This window comes from Equus quagga, chromosome 13, assembly GCF_021613505.1.
Source record: "Equus quagga isolate Etosha38 chromosome 13, UCLA_HA_Equagga_1.0, whole genome shotgun sequence".
In the NCBI taxonomy this organism is placed as follows: Eukaryota; Metazoa; Chordata; class Mammalia; order Perissodactyla; family Equidae; genus Equus; species Equus quagga.
The window spans coordinates 99,674,038-99,686,526 of NC_060279.1; positions in this window are offsets into that span (position 1 = coordinate 99,674,038).

The following is a 12,489-nucleotide window of genomic DNA, read 5'->3' on the forward strand; positions in this document are numbered from 1 at the left end:
AAATTACTTTAATGTCATTTTTTGAATATACATCTCTTTAAAAAAAAAAAAAAAAGGCTGGCCTGGTGGCATAGTGGTTAAGTTTGCACGCTGTGCTTTGGCGGCCTGGGGTTTGCAGGTTCAGATCCTGGGTGCGGACCTATACACACCACTCATCAAGCCATGCTGTGGTGGCATCCCACATACAAAAAATAGAGGAATATTGGCACAGACATTATTAGCTCAGGGATAATCTTCCTCAAGCAAAAAGAGGAAGATTGGCAACAGATGTTAGCTCAGGGCCAATCTTCCTCACCCCCCCCCCCAAAAAAAAAGAATGGGGCTATTTTCATATAGTTCATGTATTAGTAAATGAATATATCTTATTGCTAGAATGCTAGATAATTCAGCATTAATTCCAATCCTGTGTTTTTGGTTTTAATAGTTGAAAGCACCCAGAAACCATGTTCATATAAATAAAAATAAAAAGGATTTATTATTATAACATTACTCAATTTTTTTTCAACTCCTTCCTGGATATATACAAAATAACCACTTAGTGCTCTAAGATTAAAAATACTTTTAATAATCAGTGGATTACTCAAGTAAGTTGTCCTTTAATTTTGTTGTGAGCAAAAAATTGGAAGGCACCAGACTTGCAAAAGGATTAGTTATCCAGTCATCTTTTTTCTCAGTTTCTGAGAAATACACCAAAAGCTTTAATCAATAATTATCAAATGACTATTAATTATGCCATGTTATTGTTTCTCTTAGAGGCACCCAGTTTAGCCTAGTATACTTTGAAAGGCTTGGGAACACTGAAATATTGTTGATTATATCATGTTTTTATCAATATAATATTTTTGGATTAAAATGCTTTTGCCATATATTTTAAAAATATTTTCTTCAAAATCTTGGCGTTTCAGACTTGCCGTGTTCACTTGGTGGAAAGCATTCCCCAGGTATCTTGGAGCAAAGTAAATTCTCATTTTTAAGCCAATCAGCCGAATCATACTTTCTAATAAAGAAAGTAACTTCATTTTTCATTCCAATAATGTGTTCTTAAGAATTTTACAAAAAACGAGAAATAAATTACAGAACATTTTGTAAGATAGATTAGTAAAACACTCAAGATTAAAATAATATAGATTTGATGTAATTTATTCATACTCTAGTTATAAAACAAGATAAATATGATTTTTCTCATGACAAAAGCCCACCTTAATATGTCCAGTAAGGAAGCATTAGATGTAACAATTGGCATTCTACTCAGCCACCTTTTCAAGGAGAATAGTCTAAAAAGTGTTTCTTTTTGTGGGGAAAGAGGTGAAAAAGTGACACATTCCTGATCATTTGGGACTCTCTCAGTACAGTGTTTTACCAGCTCTATTTTGTGCTCTTTGAGATAGTACATGCCAACTAAATATGCCATAGTTCATTAACCTCCCAATAGCTAAAACCTGCATTTTATGTAATTGAAGTTTTGGACTCTACTTACAGCAAGGTTTTACTGACTTAATTTGTAATTATGCAATTTAGCATATGGCTAAAAGAATTCAAGTTTTTTTGGTGAAGCAGAGTATGATAGTTCCTTGATAAATGTGTACGTGTTTCAAAATATGACTGACTTTTTTGAATAATTAGGTATTTAAGATCAGATATAATAACTCCTTTTAGTCAGACATTGTGGCCAAACTTTTCCTATGTATTTAGTGAGCGATACAAACTGTGTAAAATTAATTGGTTATGCACCAAGCATATAATTTTACTACATCTTTATGGTTATGTGTTTTTCTCTAGCTATGTTTATCTGTGGTTTTAACCAGACAAAATGTAAAGTAAGCAATAAAAGACAAGGGTTCTAATAATGGGCCATGATTTAAACAGAGAAGTGAGGGGGACAGGGGATGAAGGACAGTGAAGAAGTTGTAAAATTCAATGGCTTGTAGATCTAGGTGGGATTCAAGGATTTTTGGAGTTAGGAGGTTTTCAGAGTGAGTGAGCTAAAAAGATGGAGATGATGTTCAGAGTTGTGTGGTTGAAATTCAGTTGGTAGAGGCATTGCAGTTATTGATAATGTTCAGATCTAAATATTTATCTGGGAATGAGTGGCTGAGGTAAGATGGATAACAAAAACACAGGAGAATAGGAGGTCACAGAACTGAAAGAAAAGGCTATTGGAAATATCATGTATATTAAAATCACAGAAATAGTACTGAAGAGAGTGACAGTCGACCAGAGACTAAAATCTTTAGAATATAGGAGTAGCAATAGGTGGTAGAATCTGATATCTTAAGAGTCAAAGCTGGGCCTTTTCAGAAAGTAGAAAAATTTTAGAAAATCATTTGGAAGCAGAAATGAGGAGCAAGAGAGACAGTCCCTGCATTCCTCAAGGCCCACTGGTATGATGGATGTGAAAAGAAGACAGCCACCACAGGAGGAAGGATGCAGTGGAAGCGGAGTCTTCAGGGAAGAGCCAGGTTTCAGTTAGAGCCAGCGGGAAACATTGAGAGAAATTGTTGGCATGGGGAATTTTGTTGATAACGGTGTAAGTTCCAGACAGCACAGGGTTTCTAGAATTGGGCAAGGGTGGAAAATGGAGTCCAAAAGGGGGCTGTACATGTGAGTCAAGTGAGTAAAAGTCTGAGGGATTAAGGATGACCTGGGAGTCCTTGGCTATTTGAGGTGATTCACAAAAATAGCAAAACGAAATACCACTCCTGCCAGTGGTGGAATGGTAAAGGGGTGGGGCTCTTTCTTTTTATTTATTTTTTTTTTTAAAGATTTTATTTTTTTTCCTTTTTCTCCCCAAAGCCCCCAGGTACATAGTTGCATATTCTTCGCTGTGGGTCCTTCTAGTTGTGGCATGTGGGACGCCGCCTCAGCGTGGTTTGATGAGCAGTGCCATGTCCGCGCCCAGGATTCGAACTGACGAAACACTGGGCCGCCTGCAGCGGAGTGCGCGAACTTAACCACTCGGCCACGGGGCCAGCCCCGGGCTCTTTCTTTAGGACAGTTCCAATTCCTGACAAATGGTGAGCTGGCACGGGCTGCTAAGTCCTTCTCAAAAAATCAATTCTCAAGACTCTACAGAAGTGAAAGTAAAACAAGATCTGAGGAATAACAGCAAAAGCAAAACACAACCCTGAGATTGATCTTTTTCTGTGGGAGAAATGGGAGTGGAGAGAGAGGCAACATGGGGCAGAGGCCTTTGTATGGTGAAGTAAGGGAAGAGATTAGGAAAGCTGTAAATTCTGCTGTTGCTTCTTGCCCACATACTTTGGGATTATCATTGCTTGCCCCATTGCCACAGAAATCCACAGCAACAATCCAAGCAGCTCTCTATCACTGGGGAAATTTCAGGGCATGAAAATGTCGTTAGTCAGCTACCGTCAAGCATGCATTCACCCACTTTCATTCCAGCCCCTCGAGGATGGTTGATTACTTAAGGAAATTGCTGCTTTCTAAGAGTTTAAAGGGGTCCTTGACTGGAAGGAACGGCTGCAAATCAGAGTGTAGTCAGTGGCTGTATGGTACTTAAGCATTCCAAACCCAGGGGTTCATCTCCTCCTTTCTTTAAACAAGTGCCTGGTTTGGGGTCTTTCTCAGCACACATTATTAGGTAAAATAGTTATTACTCCACGGAAACAGCAGCTCACAGGCCAAAGTAACTAAACATCTATTAAGTATAGTTACTATAATAGATAAACTGAACAAGATACAGCAATTGAAGAAGAATTATTGGTTCAGATGAACTAAGAACTTAAAACATTTGTAATGCATATCCTCTAAGAGAAGGGACGATATTTGTAGTTTTTAACAAGTACCAGAAGTCATAAAGAAGTAGAAATATCAGGGCCGGCTCGGTAGCCTAGTGGTTAAGTTCATGCACTCCACTTCAGTGGCCCAGGCTTCACGGGTTTGGATCCTGGGCATGGACATGCACACTTCTCATTGGGCCATGCTGTGGCAGCAACCCACATGCAAAGTGGAGGAGGACTGGCATGGATGTTAGCTCAGGGACAATCTTCCTCAAGCAAAAAGAGGAAGATTGGCAACAGATATTGGCTGGAGGCCAATCTTCCTCACTCCTCCCCCAAAAATAAGTAGAAATATTAAGAAAAATATAATAGTTGAAATAAAAAGTACAATAGATAGGATGACTACAGAAGAATGAATTAATGAGCCAGAATATCAGACAAATGTTCTTAGCAGCAAAAATTTTCAAAGAGCAATTAATAAGTAAAAGCAGATAAATATGGAGGATAGAAGTGGACATGCTAATATTCAGGTAGAAGTCCTAGAGAGGAGGAAAAGGAGAATGAGAAAGAAATGAAGGAAATATTTAAAAAATCAATTCCTGGGGCCGGCTCCGTGGCTGAGTGGTTAAGTTCATGTGCTCCACTTCAGTGGCCCAGGGTTTTGCCTGTTGGGATCCTGGGCACGGACATGGCACCACTCATCAAGCCGTGCTGAGGTGGCATCCCACATGTCACAACTAGAAGGACCCACAACTAAATGTATACAACTATGTACTGGGGGGGCTTTGGGGAGAAAAAGGAAAAGTAAAATCTTTAAAAAAATCAATTCCTAAGTATGAGGATAGAAGGAAAATCTTGGCTTGAAAGGGCTATCACAGTACCAAACAAAATAGTTAAGGGAAAACCCACACCTAGATACATTATAGTGAAATTTAAAACAATATTCTACAATATTTTTGGGGAGTGGGGAATCACGAATCAGATTTTCTATCTTCAACACTGGAGGACAATGGAGTTATATTTTTCAAGTACTCAGTGAAAAAAGTTTGAACACAGACTATTATATCCAGCCAAAGTGTCTTTTAAATATGAGCACACAATAAATGACACAGGCATACAAAGCATCAGAAGCCAAAATGGCCAGTAGATTAAAAAAACCTCAACCTCATTACAAATCTGCAAATGAAACAAATGAAAATCAAAACAACACTGAAACGCTACAAGTTTCTGGAATAATGAGAATTGAAAGTAATCACACTTTGCTGTTTAGTGGGTGCTTTTAGTACAATTATGCGGAAAAAATTGTCAATATTGAATACAGCTGGAAACATACATAAACAATAACCAATAGTTATTCTACTTCTTAGCTGTACAAGAGAACACTTTTCCACATGAGCTGGAAGACATCAACAAGGATATTGATTGCAGCATTTGCAGTAGAGAAAAATTGGAAACAACAAATATTTCTGAACAAGAGTGTGGTAGATACCAAATACTGGCTCATTCAACAACCACTCCAACTTCCATCTCATATTTTCTTCCTGTGCTAGAGGCTGAATAAAAACCTACATGTAATAGGATACTAAAGAAAAAATGTTGGCTGAGACCCTAAGTCTTCAGGACTAGCGGAAAGAGATACCAGATTTAAAAATAGAGCACCTCATAGGGTTGAAAATGGAGGTTCCATTAGGTGGCCACCTTTAAAGGTCTGCCAAGTGCAGAGAGACAGGCAGTGTTGAATCACAGCAGTAGCGGTCAAGTAAGAAACTACCTGCACTCTTTTCCTCGTCTTATTTGAGCTCCAGTCTTGAAGGGGTCAGAAAATAGCAAGCTGAGTGATGGGTAAAAGTGCTACCCTGGTGAAGAGGGAAGTTATTCCTATCACTCTCCTTCCCCGATGGTATGCCTCTCACCTGCAACAGACTGAAACATGACTAAGGAGCAGCCTCAATAGTGTAGTTTCCTTGTAGGGGATTACCTAAAACTGACCAAAACACTCAGGTGACTTCCTAGGTTTTCATTCAGTGAAAGAACCAACCTCAGTGAATTAATTCACTGAATAAATTTAAGTGGTCACCAGGCAATAAAAATAGTTGCCAAAGATTCAACCTAGTAATTATCTACATACAGTTAAGAGGCTGTACAGAGAAGTGGTTAAGTGTATAGACTGGAGCCAGACTCTCCAAGTTGAGCTATAAAAACTTGTATTTTCTCAGATCCAGCAAGACACTACCTCACATGGACAGTGTCACCAGCAGCATTGTGCTTCACCAGGAAAGAGGGAGGCTCCTGCTGTATATGGTTGCCAACCTTTTCATAAGTTTATGTCCACTTGGTTTGAATCATGGCTATGCCACTGTAATTGTGCAAACTTGGCCAAATTATTTTACTTCCTTGTGCCTCACTTTCCTCATGTGAAATGAGGATGATAAGTTTCTATGCACAGGGGTGTTGTAAGGATTCAATGAGTTTATATACAAAGGGTGAATAGAAATGTTCTAAGGAGCATTGTCTGGCACATAGTAAGACATTTTATAAATGATAGCCATTATACATCCCAGAATCTCTTGTAGTAAGAATTCCAAACATGATCTCCTTTTGATCACGCAGATGCAATGCCCGAAACTTGGAGACCAAGTGTGTACTGTGAGTCATACATAAGGAGATGAGATCTATCAACATGGTGGCAAAAGTCTTTGGTTCTCATTGGCTGCAGTCATTGTGGAGATTGTAGTACCCAGTTCTTAGAATCGCAGGGACTGAGTAATGGGCAGTGATCATGGCAGTGGCTGTTCCACCAGTCCAATGGTGTCTTCAACAACTCTTTTGGTTTCACTGTCCTTGGTCCTTTGCCCCCCATCCTTGAGATTCTGAAAACTATCCACTATCCTTTAGTAAATCCCTTTCTACTTAAACTAGCTACAACAAACTCTGCTATGAACTAAAAACTTTAACTGATAGAAGGAGAAATAAACTGTGATATATTCATATAATGGAATACTAAGACAGACATAAAAATAAATGTTTATCTGTATATTTCAGCCTGAATAGGTCTAAAAAATGAAGAAAAGAAATTTATGGAGAGATAATACCATCTGAGGAAATTAGAAACTATGCAATATAACATGTTTATAGGTACACATGTATCTCATTATTTGAATATGTATTATCCAAATATTCACTGTGAGCGTTTACACATTTTTTTACCTAAAATTCGCTATCTAAATAAAAACCCCTCAATAATTTAACTCGATTCTTGTACCATGTAAAAAGTTTAAATTGAAGTGAGTCTTGGTGAGAGGACGTAGAGGGTACTGTGGTCACATCTCAGCTAACCTCCCCATTTGTTTGAACCTCCCACTTCTATTGTTTAAACATGGTGTGTACTGTCACTATAATTTCTCCAAGAATTTGCCCACTCGTGGATCCAGGTCACTTCTGCTAGGTGCCTAGGAGCATTACTAACCTTGTTTAACTTAGAGAGTATTTTTTAACATTATTTATTAGTTTAGTTTCACTATAAAACATGTCCCTTGCATTATAAAAGGAAAACAATTTTGAGTTTCTTTTGTTAAAGAATTACATAATGTTTAAATGCTTTATGTTAATCAGAAGTCCTTAGTGGCTGATTTTATAGATACTTAAGAGTGTTTTAGTTGCATTGAAGAAACTAGAGTTTGGGGATCAGCTAGATTCACAGTGCTAGGTAATGAAATATAGGCTGCTGCTCTTGAAAACTTAGAGATCCAACACATTTAGAGAATACAGTAGATCTGAGAAAAAGGATAGATACCTGTATATGGGCTGAATTAAAGACACTAAGTCTGTGATAGGGCTGCCTCAGGGATAAGAAGGAAATAGGCTTGAGAAAAAATGGGTTTTTGGCATTCATCTTTAATGTTGTATATCTTCACTATAAAATATGAAGCAGACATACAAGGTTAACATGTATTAATTCTGCCTGGTAATACATGAGTGTCTTGTCCTATTTTAAAAACTATTCAAAAAACGTTTATCCATCCCACACAGTGCTTACTGATTAGAAAGTTAAAATTACTACATTTACAATGGAGAGGGCTGATCACTGCCTTAATCAGTGATCAAACTTACCAACGCCAACACTGGGACAACTTATTTTATTTATTTATATAATGACATATTTAATGCTTTATTTTATGCACAGTACACCTCCTGCTGTAATAATCAGTACATATCAGTCATGTCGTTTTCTTGCCAAAACTGCTTCTCCAGCATTTAAACATGACGAAATAGACAAATCCTGAAAGTGGGACATTCTACTAATGCTAGATTCTAAAAATGGTAATGTCAAAAAAAAAAGTGGTGGTGACAGTCCTCAATAAATTAAAAGTTGACAACATTGATCAGATCCTAGGTTGGAGACACAACATTTTATAAGTTAGTTTTGAGATAATTTGGGAAATTATGGAATTATTTTTAATTTTCTAACATGTCATGGTCTTGTGATTCAGACAATCTCCTTATTTTTAGATGATGCATGAAGTATTGAAGAGTGAAACGTAATGTTGGTAAAGATAAAAAAATGTCGTAGGATGTTAACAACTAGTGAACCTAGGATGTGATGGGTGTTCACTGCTTTTAGCTTTTCTGTGGTTTTAGAAAACTTCAAAAGAAAAAGTTAGAAGAAAATTTAGCTAAAAAAGACTTCAAAATACAAACAATATTAGAATATTTAGGAAAATGCTAATAATGTTGGGGTGGGCCCTAAACGCACAAAACTTCTACAAATTAATGAAGAGAAAAATAATACAATAGAAATAGCACAAAGGCTATCAATGGGTAACTTACAGAAAATTCAGATGTCCAGTAAGCAAATGAAAGCATGCTCAGTCTACCTAATATTTATAAGAATTCAAATTAAAGCAATGACATACTTTTTTCATCAGACACACTGACAAAGAGCACCAAGTGCTGTTAGATTGTGGGGAAATGTGCAACTCGACACACTGCTGATGAGACTGAATGTACGATCTCCCAAACATAATCAGTTATAAGCTATTACAATAAAAAACACACACTCTTTGATTCACAAACCTGATATAAAGGAAAATATCTTGCAGAAATAAAAACACACATATGCAAGTATTTGTGTGTAAAGATGTTTACGGACATAGCAAAGAACTGGAAACAACATGAATGTTCATCAACAGAGGAACAATATGAACACATGACACTCTACATATGTAGTATTCTGCAGCTACCAATACGAAAATGAGTTACTAGATCTATATGTACCTGGAAAGATATGCATGATGTATTTTACAGGAAACATTGCACACTGATGTCCATACAGTGACCCTGTAAATACATAAATACTAAGAAAAAAACGGATCCACCTATAAATGTGTACATTTAAGCATAAAGAAAGCTATGGAGAGGCATTCACGAGGCTTTTAACATGTTAGTTTAGGAAGTCAGGTTTTTTCCTTTATGTATATTTGCTATAATTTCTTGTTTTGGAGGGAAATGCATCATGCAATTTCAGAAGAGCAATTTAGTCAAATATAGAAAGAATGAATGTGTACATAAAAATGTTTAATTTCCAACATTCCTTATGAGAATAGCTCAAAAACTGTTAGAGAACAAAGTAATGGAATAATGGCCCGTTTGACCATCTTTATTCTTCTGTTTGTTGTATATTTTACCTTAGAAGACAGTCTCCAATTCTGAAAACTTGATTTATGGACTAAATATCTCTGTGATAAAGCTATTTCATTACTATACCTTTAAAATTCCAGGAAGCTGTTTTTTTCTTTTTTTAATACTTCATTAAGCTGAACTAAGATGAAGGGGTGGGGGAGGCAACAAAGGACTGCAAAGGATTTTTTTTTAGGACAAGGGTCCTATATGTAGAAAAAGAATGCAATTGGTTTACAGATAAGGCACCTTGCTCTCTCCTAAACTTAGTTGGCAATCAGCTGTAATGTTTAGAACTTCCACCCCTGAGGTTATTTCTTTTAGCTAAAGCAGCGTTTACAAAAACAGTTCACATATAAAACATTAAAAGGTATTATAAGAAAGGACTCATGGTCAAACAAGTTTGGCACATGATAGGTTAAAGTAAAAAAGCTTCACTGCCATATTTATTTATTAATTTTTGTGAGGAAGATTAGCACTGAGCTAACATCTATGTCAATCCTTCTCTATTTTATGTGGGACGCTGCCACAGCATGGCTTGATGAGTGGTGCTAGGTGCGCACCCAGAATCCAAACCTGAGAACTCCGGGCCACTGAAGCCGAGCACGTGAATTTAACCACTACACCACTGGGCTGGCTGCTGCAATACTGATTACAGCCCTGAAAAAATAAAATGAACTTAATGCTCCAAGAAGTGACGTGAAATACACCATGATTTATAGGCTTGTTTGACCACAGAATCTTTTTTTCCTATATCATCTGAGTTCTAACATGACTTGAAATATACTATGAGGAATTTTAGGTTAACATATCATCTCTGAAATTCAATTATTAACACACAGATATGATCCTAAGTAAAGGAATTAGAAACAAATAATTTTAAGCTAGCACAAGGTACATTACTCTTAAATCATTGTAAAAACATTTTTCATATGTGGCAATTACGAAAGCCACAGTGAAAGGTTTATTTATGATGTAATGAATTACAAAACGTGAGTAAAACAGGCTGGGTGGTCCAGACAACAAAGGCAGGCTGTTGTGACTCCACAGCCATCTTGCTGATGCATGAATTATGATTCTCTAATATTTTTTTGGTGTAATGACTAAACTTTGAACTTAACTCAGCAAGTCACAGTGTATTTGAATTGTGGGTATCAATGATTTAAATTTTGTTAAACAGTAAGACAGATAAGAATTAACTAAAATATTAAGGGAGTGTGCCTTGGCCAGGTAACTTTAAGAGTTATCTTTTTAGAGCCAATGAATTTAGAATTCATATAACAAAAAGGCAAATTAACAGACTAAATCATAATTGAAGTCTTTGTAGAACTGTTGGGATATTAGCATTGATAGTTTGAATAACAAATATCAAATATAAATCTTAATTTCACTTTGGCTATTAATCTCAACAAAAAGTCCTATTTGGGAATTCTCATGTTGTAAAAATTAATTAAAAGCAAAATGTCATATAAAATGCCTCAAAATTTCATGATGAGAAAAACTCTTAAATTATTTAACAAAATCTATCATAAAAAAATAAAATTTCAGATTTGTTTTTGTATGCCAGAAGTTGATTCCATAGGTAGTGCATTTGTCTTAAGGCAAATATTAATTTTAAAACATGGCTGTTAAGCATGTAGCCAAAATGTGTTTTCAATGAACTTTTGCAAGTAATGGTACTATGAAATATTTGTTTAAATTTTGTACATATTGGATTGTGATGTAAAATATATTTCTTCATTTGGACCACCCTCAAAGAGGCTTGAAAAACACATCATAAACCAAAACCATACACTGAGAGAACGGAAATGACTTGAGGCTGCATTATCATTTTTCCATCATAATCACCTCTTAGAAATATAATTTCTAAACTCTGGAATTGTAATTAATCTAGCAAAGATTAAATCTTGGACATTCTGGACAAGTGCTATTCCCCTGTAATCTTTTAATTATCTCGTAGATAGTGCTTATGTTTTATTTAGAATATTTAAATCTATCATCATAAGGGAATCTGGTCTTATTTTATTTTGACACTAGGGCTACGCTACTAGCCTCACAGAATCAGCTTCAAAAAGTTTTTTGGGGGAGGAAAGATGGAAAATTTCAAGTCTAAAACTATTTGGTCTAAATTTCTCAAAAACCACAAACTACCAAATCTCAACTAAGATGAAACAGATAACCCAAATAGCCAGATAACTGAATAACCATTAAAGACAATGAATTTATCATTGTAAGGTTCCCGAAATAGAAATCTTCAGGCCCAGATGGTTTCACAGGCAAATTTTCACAAATATTTGAAGAATGAACACAAATTTTATACAACTTCTTCCAGAAAACAGAGGAACACTTCCCAACTAATTTTATGAGGCCACTATTACACTGATACCAAAACCAGACAAAGACAAAAAAAGAAAGAAAAGAAAATGGCAGAATATCTCTCTTAATCTTAGACAGAAAAACCCTCAGCAAAATGTTAGCAAATCAATTGCAACAATAAATTATATAACATGACTGAGTGGGATTTATTTCAAGTATACAAGACTGGTTTGACATTCAAAAATCAATCAAGGTAATCCACCATATCAACAAGTTGAAGAAGAAAAATCTTATGATCATGTTGATTGCTGCAGAAAAAGCATTTGATAAAATCTAACATCCATATATGATTTTTTTTAAAAGAAGAACCTCCTGGGGCTGGCCTGGTGGCACAGTGGTTAAGTGTACAAGTTCTGCTTCAGAGGCCCGGGGTTCACCAGTTTGGATCCCAGGTGCGGACATGGCACTGCTTGGCAAGCCATGCTGAGGTAGGCATCCCACACAGAAAGTAGAGGAAGATGGGCATGGATGTTAGCTTAGGGCCAGTCTTCCTCAGCAAAAAGAGGAGGATTGGCAGCAGATGTTAGCTCAGGGCTAATCTTCCTCAAAAAAAATAAAAATAAATAAAAATAAATAAAAAAAGAACCCCTAAGGAACAGAGGAGAACTCTTTCATTTTAAAAAACAGCATCTACATAAAACCTACTGACATCCTTAATGGTGAAAGATTGAATGTTTCTTAGGATTTTAAAACAAGA